Raw genomic sequence first — 17707 nt, 5'->3', positions numbered from 1 at the left:
AGCATTGAATCGCACTATTGAATCGGACAGAGGCGGTGCCACGAAATCGAATCGCTAAAAATGCATCTCCCAGACTAAAATTTCACAAATTACTACACCGCTCAGAATAGACATTTCGATCGATTTTTTTTCAAAAAATTTGGGAGGGGAGGATTCATGCGTTAGATAAAGAGAGAGTGACCTTTGGTTCACATCGATGTTAATAACAAGAAGCTGCTATATTGATTGCCAGGGTGCATTTAATGTAATCAGGCCAGAAGTTCTTTAGCTTACACTCAGGTTTTTTGGCGTTCCGAGTGCATAGTAATAGAAGAAATTTTTGGCATACGTCTCCAACTGCTCCCCTAGTCAAGGGGGCCGTGGTCCCATGGCCCCCCTGCCACCAAGCCACTGCAGCTGCATATCGAATAGAACAGATGGTGATTTTTATTCTCAAACATTATTATGTTGCCTTTACACTCTCTTTTTATAAGAACAATTTTATAAAAAAATGAGCTTCAAAATTGGTCAAAAGTTGAGAACAAATTAAGAACAAGCTGAGGCTGAGCTACTGTAAAATGTAACTTTGAACAATGTTTCATCTGAAAAACTAGGTGTTTTTTGCCATATTTGGATGCTTCTTCGGTGAATATTTAAACATGGCAGCCAATATATGTTTTCTCACGCACTTTTTTGGCGAATGAGGCCTGGACACCTCCCTAGAGCGAAAAGCTAGAAATCGCACTGCTTATACCCTATAAATTTAAGAACAAATCAAGAACAATTCAGCGTGAGATTTTCGAAAAAATTAAGAACAACAAGCCTGAACTGCAATTTACTGGCTCTTATAAAGAAGAGTGTAATGGTAAATTTTATTAACCTCCCTTAAGGCACCGCAATGGGGAAGCCCTTTGCCCCAAATTTTGCCAACATATTCATGACAACAATAGAACAACATATCTTGAGCAATGCCCCGATGGGGCGTAGTGGAATGTTTTGAGAAGATTTATCGATGACATAATCTTCATATGGCAAACACAAGCTTGAAAACCTACTGGAATTTATTCAATACACCCTATATCATCCGCAACCCAAATATGCATAACTATTCCATCAAATTTTTACCCATATAGCCCCGTTTACAGTGTCTTAGTTTTCTGGCAAGCGGTGCTGGTCTTTTTAGTATGGATTTTAAACAAGACACAAAAATAAACCAAGGGGTGTAAGACACAAACATAAACAAAGGGGTTTAACACTTAAGGTAAAAGGAAATCAGAATCAATTTAGAAATCTATTCCATCTAGCCCAAGTTCAAACTGGCAATTTCTACTTCGTGTCACTGGTAGTCTGTATCATTTTACTTTTGGAGTAGACAAATGACAAGCATAACCTACTTTCTTGCTACAGTTGCATAAGAAAAGCAACAAAACAGATCCGTTGATAGAGAACATTTGCCCTGCAAAAATCAGTTTTGCCCTGCGAAAAGGTGAACAACCCCATCCTACCCCCCTCAAGTGACGCCTCTGAATACACCAGGAAAAAATGAGTTTATTTTTTAGCAGCAGTTAGGCAGCAAGAATCAAAGAAAAGGGTTAAAATCATAGGCCGTACGACCAAGAGACCTCGACAACAAACAACTTTTACTAGATATTGAGATGAAACATAATAATCATGAAAGCTGGAAAACATATTTACAAAATGAAGCGCAATCACCTAGATATTTCACATTTGAAAATCTAATTATGTATCAGCCTTTAAGAGTTGTTATCATGTCATGTAGAGATGTTAGATTATTTATTTTAAAATGGCTTTGGAAAAGCAAACATTTGAAAAATACTAAAGCTTTTGCTGTAATAATGACATCGGAAGCAAATAAACAAGAAAGGGATTCTGAAAAGTTTAAACCGAATTTTTCCTCATTTTACACAGAAACAGACCTTTGTCTATTGCTGTAGGCAGCTGTTTCCCTATTTGACCCCGAAACTGTGGAGGAGATCAATCTGTAAACAAGGGCCTAAGTGCGTGTCGAACGTTGTCTGAATTGTATCTATCTATCGATATAGCTTGATTTCTAGCAGACAAACGGATAGAAAGAGCAGATTTAATTACTCATTGCCTTGGAATGAGGTTAGTTTTCTTTTTCGTGCTTGTTTCTTGCAGTTTTTAGTCATTTCCCTATTTGACCCCAAATGTCGATTTCCCTATTTGACCCCGAGCGCGTCGATCACTCAGCTGATTTATTTAGAGAAAACTTGTAACCCTCGTTGCAGGATGTGTGAAATTTGGATGAATATGAAGAGAATGTGTATTTTATATTGATATTTCTACCTTTTGCTATTTATTTTTAGTTAAATCGATGCTTTTCAACGTGTTTTGCCTATTTGCTCCCGTCGCTACGGAGGAGACACGCATCAAGCTAACGTAGAAGAAAAACATTATCATTTATTCTGTAAAAATTGCCGTAGTTGAATTAAATAAGCATCTAAAAGGTAGATTGAGGCATGCCGAATCCGATTCTGAGGTTGGTTTTGAGATATCTGTCCAATTTTTGGAGTTATTAACGACTTCCCTATATGACCCCGATTTCCCTATTTGACCCCGTTCCCTATTTGACCCCGAGCGCTACCAACATGATTGAGTGGATGTCAGTTTTATTTCAGTTCCCTTACCAACCAACATGGAATAGTAGATCAATCAGTTGGGAACTCTGATGTGGGAAACACGGGGTTCCTTTCTACAATTTAGGTAAACACTCTGAAATTTGTCATTTGGGCACTGAATTGCACAACAAGGGCCTATATGAATGACAACTTGTAAATCCGTGATAAAAGGAGAGCAACTACCCGACATAATTCTCAAATACGAACTTATCTATAATTAGAAACATGAAACAGAGGAATCGATGCCACTTTTATAAAATTGCATCCTTTCCATTTTTAGATTATTTTCTAGCTGCCACTCATATTTGTCTCCTTCATCTATCCCATTATTTCTTAGAGAGCCATCTGGCTACGAGCCTTTGAAAAGATTCAAAATACAATCTTGATCCTATTTATTGGAAATCGATTTTGATTTTAGCAATTTTCACCTTAATTGAAATATGGCATTTAGTTTTATGGGGTAGCTTACCCCCACCCCCGAAAAAAGACAATACCCCCGTATCTCCTTATCGGTAACACGTACGATGTTGAAAAAGGCAGAAATGGAATCAGCACCATCAAAAACCTATAGGAGGATATTGGTTTTGGTGGTATATCTAATAAGCTTCAAAATGAAATTCAGGCAATGCCTGCCAAAAGTACTTGGAACACCCACCAATTTACGCTGCATTTGATATCTTTCATTCTTTTCATGAAAAAAATTTGCTACTTCCGCCCCGTTATCCCTCAAACAATGTTGATGATTTAGAGAAATATCATAAAAGAAGCGCAAAAGAAAGTGCTTCCTAAAATCCTAATCCGTTTGATAGAAAACAGCAATCTGCGATATCAAAACATTGTGCTACCCTAGGGTTTTCGATGGTGCTGATCTCACTGCTTCTAATGAAAATTCGAAATTTTCACTCTTTACCCAGTTAAAAGGGGGGAGGGGGTTGGGACTCTGAACGATTGATATAGTAGATATCCGACTATTGTTTTTTGTTACAAAAAACATTCTACTGACTTTTTCTATCAATATCATTTAAATCAATATTGAATACAAGTATTTTGTGCAGAATTCGATCATCGGTTTAAGAAAACTATCAATTTTCAAAGGAAAAACAGTACAGTTTAGTGCTTTTGAAAAAGTGTTTTTTTCTGAAAAGTCCCCTTATTTATGGTTTAATTATTGATGAAAAAACAAAAAAATTCATGAGAATGTCTACAAACCATGCATAATATAAATAATTGCGAACAACATGCTTGTGAGAAACTGTTCAAATGGCTCAATTTTATCCACCATAACCCTCCCAAAACCATCTACGAATTTAATAAACTTCCTTAGGCTATGCTCCTTCGCATTCACATGTGGCAACATGGTAGCGCTCATAGACACCCCATTCCCTATTATTTTCTATCTTCCCTTGTCCCTGTAATTGGAAAATGGTTTGTGCCAATTATAATTGTTCGTTTTCCATTGTTAAAGTATGCTAGGAATTGAAAGAACGCTCCTTTCCTAATGGGCACGTGATGTAGTATGAAAATGCCTATTGCCAATGGTTACCAACGGTCTACAGCCACGGTCTACACATATAAAATGTTTATAAAAATCGTATTTTTCAAAGAAAGTAGACGAAACCTCATCAGTAGGTGTGCATGGCTAGTATAAAAAATATTTAGGAGCGCAGGAAGGCGAGTGGATGTCAGTTTTATTTCAGTTCCCTTACCAACCAACATGGAATAGTAGATCAATCAGATGTCATTGGAAATTGATGTCAGTGTTCCAAGACTTTTGGCAGGCATTGTAGGTCAAGCTGTCCCCAGAACGTACACAAATTTTAAGTCTTCTTTATACAAGGAACACAAAGCATATTACAGATTGAAGAGGCTTAAACGTTTTGAGGGGCTAAACCTGCTTAAAACCAAAAGAAGGACAATTATTTGTATTGTTCTAAGTACGTTTCGGAAATTATCGAGGAAAGGACTTAAGCTTCCGTAGCCCCACCTCCCCCCCCCCCCCCCATTCTGCTTTCGCAGTCCCTGCTATAACATTGCAATGTCTCCCTTCTCCTATAATTTTCTTCTATCTCTCCTTTTCTCCCAATATAGCTTTGCTTTTATGAAATTCTTCTCATAAGATATATCCACTTCCTCAAAAAGTTAGGAGGGTTTGGTGCTACATATTTCACAACTAAGAAAGTATATAGCGTTATTTAATGTTATGTTATGAAAAATTTAATTTAAGAAATGTTTAATTTTTGACTGCTCAGCTTAAAGAACACTATGAAAAACCTCCTAATGTGAAAAATCAGCTATTTCTATCTAGATATAGCCAGAATTGAGCGTGATTATTTCAACAAGAGTATTGAAGTGTGACGTCATTGAAAAGATTTCTTTTAGAAGTTCTTAAATTTGACCACATAATCAAGTGCAATGCTTTATTCTGGCTATGCAAAAGCCTTTTTTTCTTTTGTATGGAAATAAATATTTGTAAATGGTTTCCGTTTACTCAGTTAACCTTTCTTTTGTATTTGTGCAAAACACTCATTATATTTTCTCTGGACAGATTTTGAGGTGTTGAATTTCATGTCTTTTGCTGCCCCTCGGTGCTGTACGCAGTTAAATAAAACAGACAAATTATTTCCCCTCTAACATCAACTTTATTTTGGTCCCCAACTCCTTGGTTTCTTTACTACTGTAATGCTTGAGAAATCTTTTTTTATTTACTACAGCTGTTGCATAGCTGCATCTAACTTGGTCAACATTTTTTTAAAAATTAAAGACCTCGTAAATTTTTTATAGCGATTCGTCTCTCATTTGACTGGGCTACATTTTTAATTATAATAATGTTTTTGCGTAATTTATACATTTCTAACTAAGTTTTCTATGGCGTCAGCAAGATTTGCAAATTTTTCCCGCCAACGTTTGCTCTAAAATGCGCTTATTTCATCCAATTAATGCATTCAAATGTTTTGCATTGTCAATAAGTCGTAGAAAGTGCCGCCATTTTGAGCAGGGTGGTGCAATACTTTTGATACCCTAGTGGTTATATATACTTGTCCAGATGACTTTTTGCCATGCAAATCATGTTAGATTTAAAATTAAATTTAACAAAATTTCACATACTTATTTTCACTATGATTCCTTTTTCTGTGAGTCCTTGGAGAGGCGTGATTTTCTGCATTTGATTTTCGGTGAAAACAGCACTATCGTGAAGTTTTGCCACAGAGTGTACTATGTCATCCCATAGAAAACAAATATATTTATGTTTTCTACATTGATTGCAATTTATCAGGCCTGCTCCCTTCTTACAATAGGAACAACTTATTTTGGAAAAGGCTTACTCACAAATGTTTCCAAAATGCTTTCTCTGCTGCTTTCCAGTTTTTTGGTCAATGCAGCATCTCTTCTTCCAAACCATGTTTGCTTTGGCTGTTTGGCAAGTTTTGTTTCAGATTCTCTTATGACATCATCGCAGCTTTCTAATATCTCGAGAAGTTCTGAGAATATAAGAATATCATGAAATCATCACTTGGAAACTCTATACAAGCACAAAAGGACAGGAAAAGCCTAAGTTGGTGAATTTTATAGACATGCCACTAACACCATTCTAAACAAAAAAGGTCCCAACTTTTCATTCAACAATAACTTAATGACAATTTGTTAACTCTCTTCTGTTGTACATGTGAACTTACTTTCATTATATTTCTTCTTTTATTTAATCGTCTAACTCTCTCTTAATCTGCTCACTTCCATCTTTGTAACTTCTTATTTATCAGGGCCTAACATTTATCTTTGTGAACAGTTTTTTGGCGCTAAATAACTAGAAAATGGCTTTATCTAATATGCTGTGAAATGTTTGCTATTTTCAAAGCCATTTGAAGGATTCTATGTCCCAGAATTCTAGCTTTTTTTCAAATTTTCGGAACTCAGATGTAATACGTTTGACCAACTGGATTCTCCCAGGATCAATTTAAAGAAGAGTTAAAACTTGTTTCGTTCAGAAGACTGATGAGATAAACCTAATTAATGTTACAAATTGAATTTGCTATGGCAGTGAAGACTGTGCCCGCACCTTTAGCCGATCGTGTGAAGATGATATAACCATAACATTTGTAGCTTTCAAAAAATATTCCATGGAGGCGAATAAATTTGTGTTTAAGTGAGGATGGGAGGGTGCGAATTTCAAGGGGGGCTAAATTGTTTAAATATGAAAGTAAGAAAATTAAGACTTTTTTTTCAAATGGGGCTGAAACTTTGTTTCGCAAGAGATAGAGACTGGAACTATCTTTGAAGTGTATAGAGACTAAGAATTCAAAAATTCCATTCAGTTCGTATTTTGGATTGGATTCGTTGGTATGTTGCAATAAATCTGAACATTTGTTGAGTATAATGCGCCTGCCATAAGTATGAAAAAAGGATGTGTGCCCAGTGGCGAAGCTAGCCAAAAATTGTTGGTCCTGCTGTATGGACATGACCACGCCCTTATTCAATACTAAACGCCCATGAACAAAAATTATTTTTTGAAGATGAATTTTTTCTTCAATTCAGTAAAAAGCAAATTGTAAATCGAAGTCTATCTTTTAAAAATTAACAGATACTTAAAGACGTGCTTTAGGGTGCTCACTTTTCAAACAAATCTATATCAAATTGTAGTAAGCCTCTGCAGCTGAAGTAAAAGTTCAAATTGGTGATAACTAAATTTGACAAAATAAAAAGGGGTAGGGGTGGCATTTGAAGTTGCATATCATATATTTGTGGTAGTTGAAATAGTCTAATTAGACTATTTCAGATTTTGGTCTTATAAACCTGACCAATCTAGATACTCTTATTAAAATAATGTCAATAAACAACAGAGTTTAAAGTCTGTAGGGGCAAGTTCAAGTATTCTGCATAACAGTTATTCTGCAGCTGATAAAGAGAGGTAAAATTGAATAATGTGTCGCGTTTCCAATGAAAACAACTTCATTAGCGAAACCATTAGACAAGTAAACAATTCAGGTAGAAAAATATTTTTTCATAATAGCAGTTCAGCCGATAGGTATTCAACATAGCAATCAGTCGCCAGTTAATTTCTTACAAATGCAAATTCCGCTGAAATTCGTTTACTCTTCAACTCCAAAATTTCAATCACACAACAGTAAATTCAATTATGTTTTCATCGTCCTTGTCCAAGTCTAAGAAAATCTTATTTATTTAGGCCACCATGATATTCCGTGCCACAAACGAACGTACGAAGGCCGAAATGTTGTTTGCCATTTCTTTTTCGTGAACTTTGGACTCTGTTTTGTTACAAATAAAATTTATGCAGCTCAACTGAGGTAAGTTTTGCTGTCAATAATAATATCACTGGTATTGCCAAGGCAAGCAGGAAATCCACATTCACATCGCCTCACCATAATACTTGAACTGGCCTCCTTGTTAGTGTCTCATAGCAGAACGAGAATGCACAGGGCAATTCTTGCAGTCCTCCTAAGGGTTGGTAGATTCTTTTGGGGCTTCAAGCCAAATCAATGTTGGAAAAAAGCCAAATTAGGCCAAAATGTAAACGAGGCAGCAAAACAATGAAAAATTTCAAGTTGTAAACGAGGCTAGAAGTAACCTTTCTTTGTTCAATTCACAGGGTGCTTGACCCCCTTTAACCCTTACGTATTTCTTTACCCACGATTTTCCAGTCTTGTGAGAATGCTTAGGTATTCTACAACTGACTGACGGAACACTTTTTCATTGTATTCTTAGAATTCTAACACATGATGTACAAGGAAACACATCTTTAGTAAAATTAAAACAAAGCAAAAGGGGAGCAAAAAGAAAATTTTAGGCTTAGCTGTCTCTGCTATCAGAATATTTACCCTTCCCTCAACATTTTATCAACGGATTTAGATAAAGTGCAAAGTCAGTCCATCCATACGACACAACCTCCTCCAAGTTCCCCTCACGCTCCCCTCTCTTCGAATCGCGGTCATTTACCCTGCTTCAATAGGCAGAAAAAATGTAGAACAAAGCGAAAACCACATAACAATCTTTTGGTGGTACAAAACTTGTAAATAGCTTTGAAAAAAGCAAACATTTAGTAAACTAAAGCTTTTCGTCTGACACTCTTCAGAGTTTAAAACGTCAGAACATAGATCGAAAACTCTACGCTAAGAAATATATATACCCAGTTGTGGATCGAAATAGGCCAATCAGAAACACGAGCACATGACTGTAAAGGTTGACTAATCAGTGCCGCTTGCCTATTAGAATGTTACCAATGGAGTCCTAAGGTGAAAACGAACTCCTTTTGTCTACACAGTAGCGGTTTTTTCGTGCTTATGTAGATAGATTCTAAAACTGCTAGGTGGAACGACGATCGGGCTTTACCAATAATCCGAAACATGTCGCCATTATAGTTTTTTGCACAATCTGGGTTTTCTAGCAAATGCTGCCCGATAGCAGAATCGCAGGTTTTATTAGTAATTTTGGATTTGCAAGACCGAGGTGGCTGTTCTCTTTGGGGATGTGTTTTGTTTCTAATATTAGATGGAACGTGTTGTTTTATCCTATCCTCCAATCTTTGGGTGGTGCGTCCTACGTAGCCAGAATCACACTGGCACGTGAATTCATACACAACAGAACTTTTTTTGTGGCAGGAACGCAGTTCTTTTGAATGGACGGAAGGGCCTTTTTTGCATGGAAAAAAAAATATCCGTGCCCTTTTTATTTGTCCCCCCCCCCTGTTCAAACCTGCATCCGGCGGCCCTGACATGGAAATTCTATATTTGGCGATATCTGTCAAAGATGGTTTTATCTGAGATGGTCTGGTTTAACTCTTGCCACCATTCAAAATTTTCCTGACAGTAAACAGGAATATAATGTGTGAGAAGGAAGAACCGCAGGATAGGCTGTCCGCCGGATTCTGTGAATCTTGCAATGAGTGTTGTTATGAAAGATATACATGAACAAAGCAATACGACGACGAGAATCTAATGTCACGAAATAAAATTTTCAAAATAAATTAAATTTAAAGAATATACTAATATTAAGCCCCGGCAAACAGGGCTTCATCAGAGTACTTTTACTTTTACTACGTCGTATTGCTTTGTTCCTGTATATCTTTCAGTAAACAGGAAACCTGGTTTTTTAAAACCTGTTTGAGCAAAGCGCTTCCATTTCAAAACATAAGTGATGCCAAACTCCAAAAAACAATTGATATTTCGCACCATATTGATGTGAAAACTAACAAGGAAGTGTCAAAAATTCAAAAATTTCTGAGCACCAAATGCTCTGTCTCAGGGGCGGATGCAGAAAGTTGTCTGACATTCGCAAAGTTTCGACCACTCCTATATGACCACGCCCAAAAAATTTCATTTAAATTTTACTATAATCTCACAATCGAAGTTTTCCTTCTACAATTGAGATTTAATGAAGATATTTGAGAAATCAGTCACTTAAAGATGTATTTTTCATCATATTAAGTTTTAGGACTAGGAAACTAACAACACATTTTTCAAACAGCATAAATTAAATAAAAATATTGTGGCTCAAAGGTTGAAAAATTTAATGAAAAAAATAACAACCAGGTCTGGATTTCAATGACAATTTGGCATTTTACTAATTGAGTGAACAAGAAAAGAAATCTCTGGAAAAATTTGAGAAACACTCATCAAGCTTTTGTTGTGCTGGCATGTTTTGTTTCCTACATGGTTTTTGTGATGAAAAAATAGTAGCAACGATTTGAAGTGTCTTCAAAAAAAAGAGTATGAGCTAAAATAAGGGTATATTAGGTATGTATATCACCCCTTTTCAGGGAGAAAAACTCACCATTTATATGTCACTCACTTAAAAAGCAGCCATTTAAATTAATGAATCTTAGTTATATTTATACAATTATATTATTTAACAATCAATTACTGTATTTAGTGTAGAATGTTTCATTGCAATATCCACCCAAATTTTTGAATTCAACGCCAGATACTTTAGGGACTCAGAGCTTCCCTGTCATTTATTTTGTGCATTGACCTCTCTATCCAAACTGTTATGTGATGTGCCTTCTTGAACAGGGCCAGAAATTCAAGTTAGATCAATAAACATCATACAATATTAGTATTTTTTAGGTGTTAGTAAAACAGCAAATGTAACAGAATTCAAAACAATCCATTGTCTTTCAATAAGAAAATCATGTATGTATTGCAAATTTGAACTGTACATCAAACAAAGTCAGCAGTGTCAAAGAAATAAAGCAAACATGGTAACTTTTACTATATGGATTTACATAAGATATATATTTGGCAGAACTAATTTGCTGTGAATTTCTTATTAATAATGTAGTAATTTCCCCATTAAGATCATTTCATTGTTTGCACATATTTACATTTATTTAAACACACAATTACATAGAAAAGAAAACTGTCAGTCACTTGCAAATTCACAAACAATAAATAATGAATTTTATAGGTATTTCGGAACCAAGTTTCAAATTGTATACTCTTAGTATGGAAACCACAAATAACTTTACTAGTTTTAAAGGTTAAACTCATGAAAAGGGTTACCATATTCATGGCATGACCAGACAAATAAAATCAAAACACCGATACAATTTCTCATTCAGAAATGGTAGTCTAGATTTTTCCAAAACTGACAGTATAATATTAACAAAATCATACGCCGTAGAAAATACAATATCATTCGAAAACAAATCCACATAGAAGGACACGCATCAAGCTAACGTAGAAGAAAAACATTGTCATTTATTCTGCTAAAATTGCCGTAATTGAATTAAATAAGCATCTAAAATGTAGATTGAGGCATGCCGAATCCGATTCTGAGGTTTGTTTTGAGATATCGTTCCAATTTTTTGAGTTATTAACGATTTCCCTATATGACCCCGATTTCCCTATTTGACCCCGTTCCCTTTTTGACCCCTGAACTGCAACCTGACTTGAACCCTAAAAGTTCTGATTGACAGCCTGCATAAAAATGGCTATTTACCTTAAAACTGCAACACATATTCTTCAAAATATCATTTGAGTCTGAATCTCTGTCCAAATAACGTCCTCCATCATAAAAATAAAAACATAGGCAAAATTTTGGTTCAACAATTTTAGGTCCAACTTAACTGTCGCAGCATATTTGCCATCGATCAAATTCCATCCATCCAGCGGCGGACTGGTTGGTCGGGCTATTCGGGCGATCGCCCGAAGGGCCGGTCGGTTTAAGGGCCGGCTGATAAAAGTGCAAAAAGATAAATTAGCTCAAAAAGTGAATGCGAGGCAAAAAAGTATACCCACGCGTTGATCTGTTTGCCTTGAATTTTCAGAGACTTTGTTGGAAAGAATAAATATTGACGCGAGTACTCCAAAACCATTAAAATTATGAATTCATTATTGTCACCGCAGCCAAGACACATATCTTCAGGAAACATGTTATTGTTATATTTTCTCTTTACGGTATTTCCTTTTTGGCGACATATTATACTGTAACACTCCTGTTTCAATGCGAAACATAAGGTTTTAACCTGCCTTAATGTCTATTTTCTTAGCTTTTGCTTGAAGCTGGTCATGTTTTTGCCTAAGCACAAGCTATTGCTTAATGTAATAAATGTAAAAGTACAAAAATTAGAGTTCATTAAGCGATTTGCTCTGTGATGTGAAGCAATGAAGAGGACATACATAGAACGAGAGAAGAGCAAAAAGACTTCAACCAAAGGTGGTGCACAGAAATTTCGTGAGGAAAAGCTGCGAGACTTAAAAAGGAATTCAGCTACGATACAAAGCTTTTTATCAAGCAAAAGCCACAAGCATCACCATCAACAACAGGGTCTTGCTCTTGCTTCTTTAAATAAACTCGTACAAGTTATGGTAAGTTTATTAGGCCTAAACTATCATGAGTCAAATGCACCCCCCGCCCAACAGGGGTATAGTGCTACACGATAAAACTTCAACATGGGTGCCCATGTTTTCTTTTGGGGGTCAGAAATTGACAAATTGATATTTTTGGGTTGCTGAATATCATTGTGGTTTTCCGGCGGATTAGAAAATTATTCGCGCAAGTGGAACGTGATAGAAGCTTTTCTACTTTAAATACATAAAGAACAGGTTACATCGCAGCCAAACCTAGAGTCTTTCATGTTAATGTTCTTAGAAAAACACCTGTTAGATGACATCCAGAACGGTCACATTATCAACATTTAAGTTCCTGTATTTAGAAACAGAGTCAAACCAATGAGTTAAAACTTTTGTTTATTTACTGTTTAGTCAGCAAATGACATATTTAACATGTTCTGTTAACCATATTCTGTTAACCAGCATTCATCCATGCACAAAATTACTGGATTTAAAAACTTGTTTTCCTTACAGACTATCATTTACTTGTATTTTCCGACCCTAATCCATCTATCAAAATCTTCGACAAACTTTGAACATCTTCATAAGAAATCTACTGATTATAATAAACACAACTCATCTGGAAGCGAGGTTTCTACCTGCTCACTTTCCAAGGTTCTCTCCCTCAATTGGCTACCGAACATAGTTCGCATCTACCTTCTCAACATTCGCAATAAATTTTCCCATATACATTTCCTATTGGTTTTCAGATGGCTAAATAACATAGCTGGACTGACATTCGCACAAATTTTGGGCGTACATTTTTCAGTGCTACTTCGTCTGCGCACGCATGCCTAATATATTATAATTCCATTCGACATTCGCATCAAACCTTATTGGTGCTCTGTGAATTTATGCGTAAAAGGGGGAGCTCCTTCTAGCATATATTATCTCTAAATAACGAATACGAGGGAATGAAACCTAAAAAGTAAACAACAAGGTGACATCTTAGCAACTAGGGCAGGAAACAAAACTATCATTTCTTACATTTCATGCACATGGACCATGACATGGAAATTTTTTTATTATCTGGTCATTTCTAGTACAATATTCACAATGCTAAGATGTATTAACAGGCAATTACAAAAAGGCATGCGGATATCTGACATTCGCCAGTGCGAATGTTGCGAACGTCTGGATCCGCCCCTGCTCTGTCTGTGTGTAAAAGAACTGTTGCACAGAATCGCCGAAATCTGATTTGTCTCCACTGCCTTTGTTTTATTCATAAAAGATGCTGTGGGTTGCCAAATTATGACACCACGAAAACTCAGCGCATCTTATATAACTGGTTTTGCCTTAGCTGTAGAATTGAAATACTTCCTTTCATAAAATCCACCCCACCAAGGGGCCTTGGCTAGGTTGAATTTCCATTTGATTCTATGTTCTGCAAGGAAGTTTCTGACTAATGGAGATTTCATAATTATTTGTAGCACCTTAGAAAAGGCTTTAAATGTTTTAGCGTTGTCACTGACAACTAATTGAGGCAACCCACGACGACTAACAAATCTCCTAGAACAGAGTAGAAATGTTTCTGTTTTTAAATCTGGCACAAGCTCTAAGTGTACCGCACGTGAGGTACCACAGGTAAATAACGCAAGATATATCTTCTTTGACTGATGAGACGACGATTTAACGTAAAAAGGTCCAGCAAAGTCTACACCCACTGAAGAGAAAGCATGATCTTCTTGTACGCGGAACGTAAGAAGTTGGCCGTATGGTGGCGATCCATAAGAAATAGCGCGCATTCTTCGACACAAGACACATTTGTGTAGAATCGTTTTTACCAATTGACGTCCTTGTACTAACCAGAATCGCAACTGTAACTCTTGCAAAGTTTCCTTTGTTCCGTTATGTAAAACACGCTTATGGCAGCTCCAGATAATCAAATTTGTTACATGATGTTCCTTTGGAAGAAGTATTTGACACTGCGCATTGTAAGATCATGAAGAATGCATCAATCGTCCCTTGCATCGAATTACTCCCTTCTCATCTTCAAAATTTCCAATATACAATTCTAAATCTTTCAACTTTTTCTTTGGAATATAAGACTGCATGTCACGTATCCAAGCACATTCTGCTACCTGCAGTTCTTGATTAAACGAAATACATAAGAAGTAACACGAAGAAGCTTCTTATGCGAGCTGAAGCGATCACGTTTAATCAATGATGGAAGAGACATGAGGGTATTTCTCGACTTGAGAATGAAGTGCAAACGAATCATTACGGTCTGCTTCTTTCATCTCCAGCAAACATTAGGTTGCGTTCACACTGCAGCAAAAAAGCGAAGCGAAGCGAAGCGAACAGAAGCGAACGGAACAACATGCAGAGAGCGAAATATCGCGAATCAGACAGTTGTGCAGGGTGAAGTTTGATACCGGAATGGCTTATTTAAAACGAAAAAGAATGCTTTTATCTGAAAGTTTATTTCTTAAATATTCTTTACTTTCCAAACGAAGACTATTCTGGGTTCTGATTTTTATTAAAAATAGATATTTGCTTTTATCTGGTGAATATCTTTATATGGTGCCGCAGTTGAGGAATGACAAGGCTATTTCAGATTCAGAATGTATTCATCTATGTTTGACTCGTTATTTCAGTGTCGTTGGAAATAAATTTATATTGGTTGGGGGATGTCTATTGTTTTGCTTCCCATATAAAGTACAGTTGGCAATTATTGGCGGCCACCCTTTTCCCCAAATATGAGGCCATGTACTTTAATACTGGTCTGGTTGAAGACCAATATCGTCAGACTATTCCCAGTAACTAATCGGTTGTATGGCAACGATATAATCGACGCCCATTGCTGTTATTCCTTTCCGTTCGCAGCGATCAAATACATGAGAAGTAATCTTGTCGCTCCGTTTCGCTATCGCTCTGTCTTGATGTGAACAGGCGTATTGTTTTCAGTTCAAACTATCTGAAAGCTAATTCGCTCATTCGCTTCGCTTCGCTATTTCGCTCTCAGTGTGTACGCAGCCTTATTCTGGAACATTTCGTACACATTTATCATTAGGCCATGTGTCCTCGGTGTGAGACAGCCATTCTGGTCCATTCCACCAGATATTATTTGTGTTCAGATTTGAAAACTTGATCTTTCTTGTAGGAATATCCGCAGGGTTTTCATGTCCTGGACAGTGTGACCAAACACGCGGAGAGACGAGTTTCCGTATTTCCTGGATTCTGTTTTCAACAAACAGTTTCCAATGCTTTTCAGTTCCGCGCACCCAGTAGCATGTTGTAATTGAGTCAGTCCAGCAGTGAATAATTTCAACATCATGAAGAGGTAAGAAAGCTTCCTTTACAGATGTGATGAGCCTTGCTAAAATCAGACAAGACAGCAGTTCCAAACGCGGAATGGTGTGTTTAGAAAGTGGTGCAACACGTGACTTTGAGGTAATTAAATACATATTTCTCCATATTTCTTGAAAGTAATACCTGGGTACTTCAATTTGCTTTACATCATCGAGCTCCTTAATCATAGAATTCCATGTAGTTGCAAGATCTTTAGGCAGAGGTTCATCCCATTCGAGCTTGCGTTTGAAGAGGTCGTGCATAAATACTTTAAGAGGAGGCGAAATCGGTGTAACAAGTCCCAGAGGATCAAAGATTTTTGCTATAACCCGAAGCGCATTTCGTTTTGTCACCGAAAGAGTTCACCGTAAGTCCAGCCAATTGTGATAGCTTGACGACCAATGTGTCGTTATGAGTATTCCATATAAGGACTAATACCTTCTGCTCAGCATCTTCTGTCTTTACATCTTTGCCAACTGTGGACTTCGCATATGATTGTTAATCTTCATTTATATGCTGGTTAGCAGCGTTATACTGGCTTTGATTTTCAGCTTCAGTGATTTTCTGCATTACTTCGTACGAGTTGCATTTCCATTTTCTAAGGTTAAAACCTCCATCACTCATTATTTGCTTCGACTGCAAAAATAACTGATACACGTCTTCCACTGAGTACCCTCCCGATGTGACGTCATCAGCGTACAGCGCACTTAATAGCTTTGTACAAATGATAGGGTTTTCGTCTTGGTATTTCCTTATGTGATGAGACAAGGTGGCGTTAAGCAAGAAAGGACTACAGGTGACACCAAAAACGACCCGACAAAAGCGGTATACTTGTAAGTTCCTTTCCTCTGCTTGCATATTCTCGTACCAAAGAAACCGTAAGGAATCCCTGTCCGCTTCATTGATAGATATCATGAGAAACGCTTTCTCGATGTCTGGAGTCAAACCTATGGGAAACAACCGAAAGCGAGTCAGGCTACTGTGCGTAACAAACAGGGTCCTTGAGAAAAGCAGCTTTTCAAGGAAACTCAAGAGTTGTTGGCAGCAGAAGCGTCGTACACTATGCGAACTTTTGTCGTTTCCTTCTCCTGTCTGACTACAGGTTGGTGAGGGAGAAAGTGTGTCTTGCCAACAACTCCTTTGGTATTTGGAATTACCCTTTCCATCATACCTCGTTCTTCTTGATCCTTCATTATCGCATTGTATTCCTTCAACAGTTCTGGATTGCTTTGCAGTTTGGGCATCTGCTTTTCCAGCCTTTTCTTTGCCAGGACATAATTGTCAGGCAATGGAGGATGCTTCAGCTTACAAGGAAGCTTAACCTCGTATCGACCGTCCACAAATCGAATTTCATCACTAAAATGTTCATAAACAGATTCTTCCTTTGGTGAAATTCCCAGGGATTCCAATTCCCAGAATTTTGAAAGCTCCTTTTCGACAGTAGAGTTACAATTGAATGATGGCCGCTCCTCATTCACGCGAAGTACGTGTGTTTGAGCAAAGTTTGTCCCTGTGGAGGTGCTTTCATCGAAAACAGGTACGGGATCCGACAAAATCCATCCAACAACTGATTCTAAAGTGATTGGACCACCGCTTTGACTTCTTACAACGCCCCCTTCATAAAATTCCAATAGAAATCCGAGCCAATCAAAATCTGAATTGAGAGTTCGTCTTCGTTATTGGCTGGATAGTCTGCCAGTGATAAGCCATTCAAATGAGCGTACACGGAGGCTGCGAGATCTATGACCTGATTTTTCAAGGGCGCACAGACTGTCGGAACAACATAGGCAGTTACGTATGTTGTTACACCATTATAGAGGCTTCTCACACCAAATTGTGTGACGTCAAAGCTGTCAATTGCTCCTCGTTCTGAACCAAAAGTTTTTATTGTGAGCGTTTCTTCAGAAATGGTAGGCAAGCTCAAAGCGTCTCTTA

General features: G+C 37.1%; 1 long non-coding RNA gene across 1 annotated transcript in view; it reads right to left on the bottom strand.

The window, feature by feature from the left end:
* Positions 1–308: 308 nt before the first annotated feature.
* LOC148959505 (uncharacterized) overlaps positions 309–17707 on the bottom strand; it is a 50416-nt gene continuing 33017 nt past the window's right edge. The window contains exon 2 of the long non-coding RNA XR_016144130.1: positions 309–6118. This is a non-coding gene — a long non-coding RNA (uncharacterized LOC148959505). The remainder of the gene's footprint in view (positions 6119–17707) is intronic.

The sequence above is a fragment of the Rhopilema esculentum genome, chromosome 10 (genome assembly GCF_057945365.1).
Source record: "Rhopilema esculentum isolate cy_ngs chromosome 10, ASM5794536v1, whole genome shotgun sequence".
NCBI lineage: Eukaryota > Metazoa > Cnidaria > Scyphozoa > Rhizostomeae > Rhizostomatidae > Rhopilema > Rhopilema esculentum.
The sequence above is the reverse complement of the archived record's forward strand: the minus strand, read 5'-3'. Positions and strand labels throughout refer to the sequence as shown.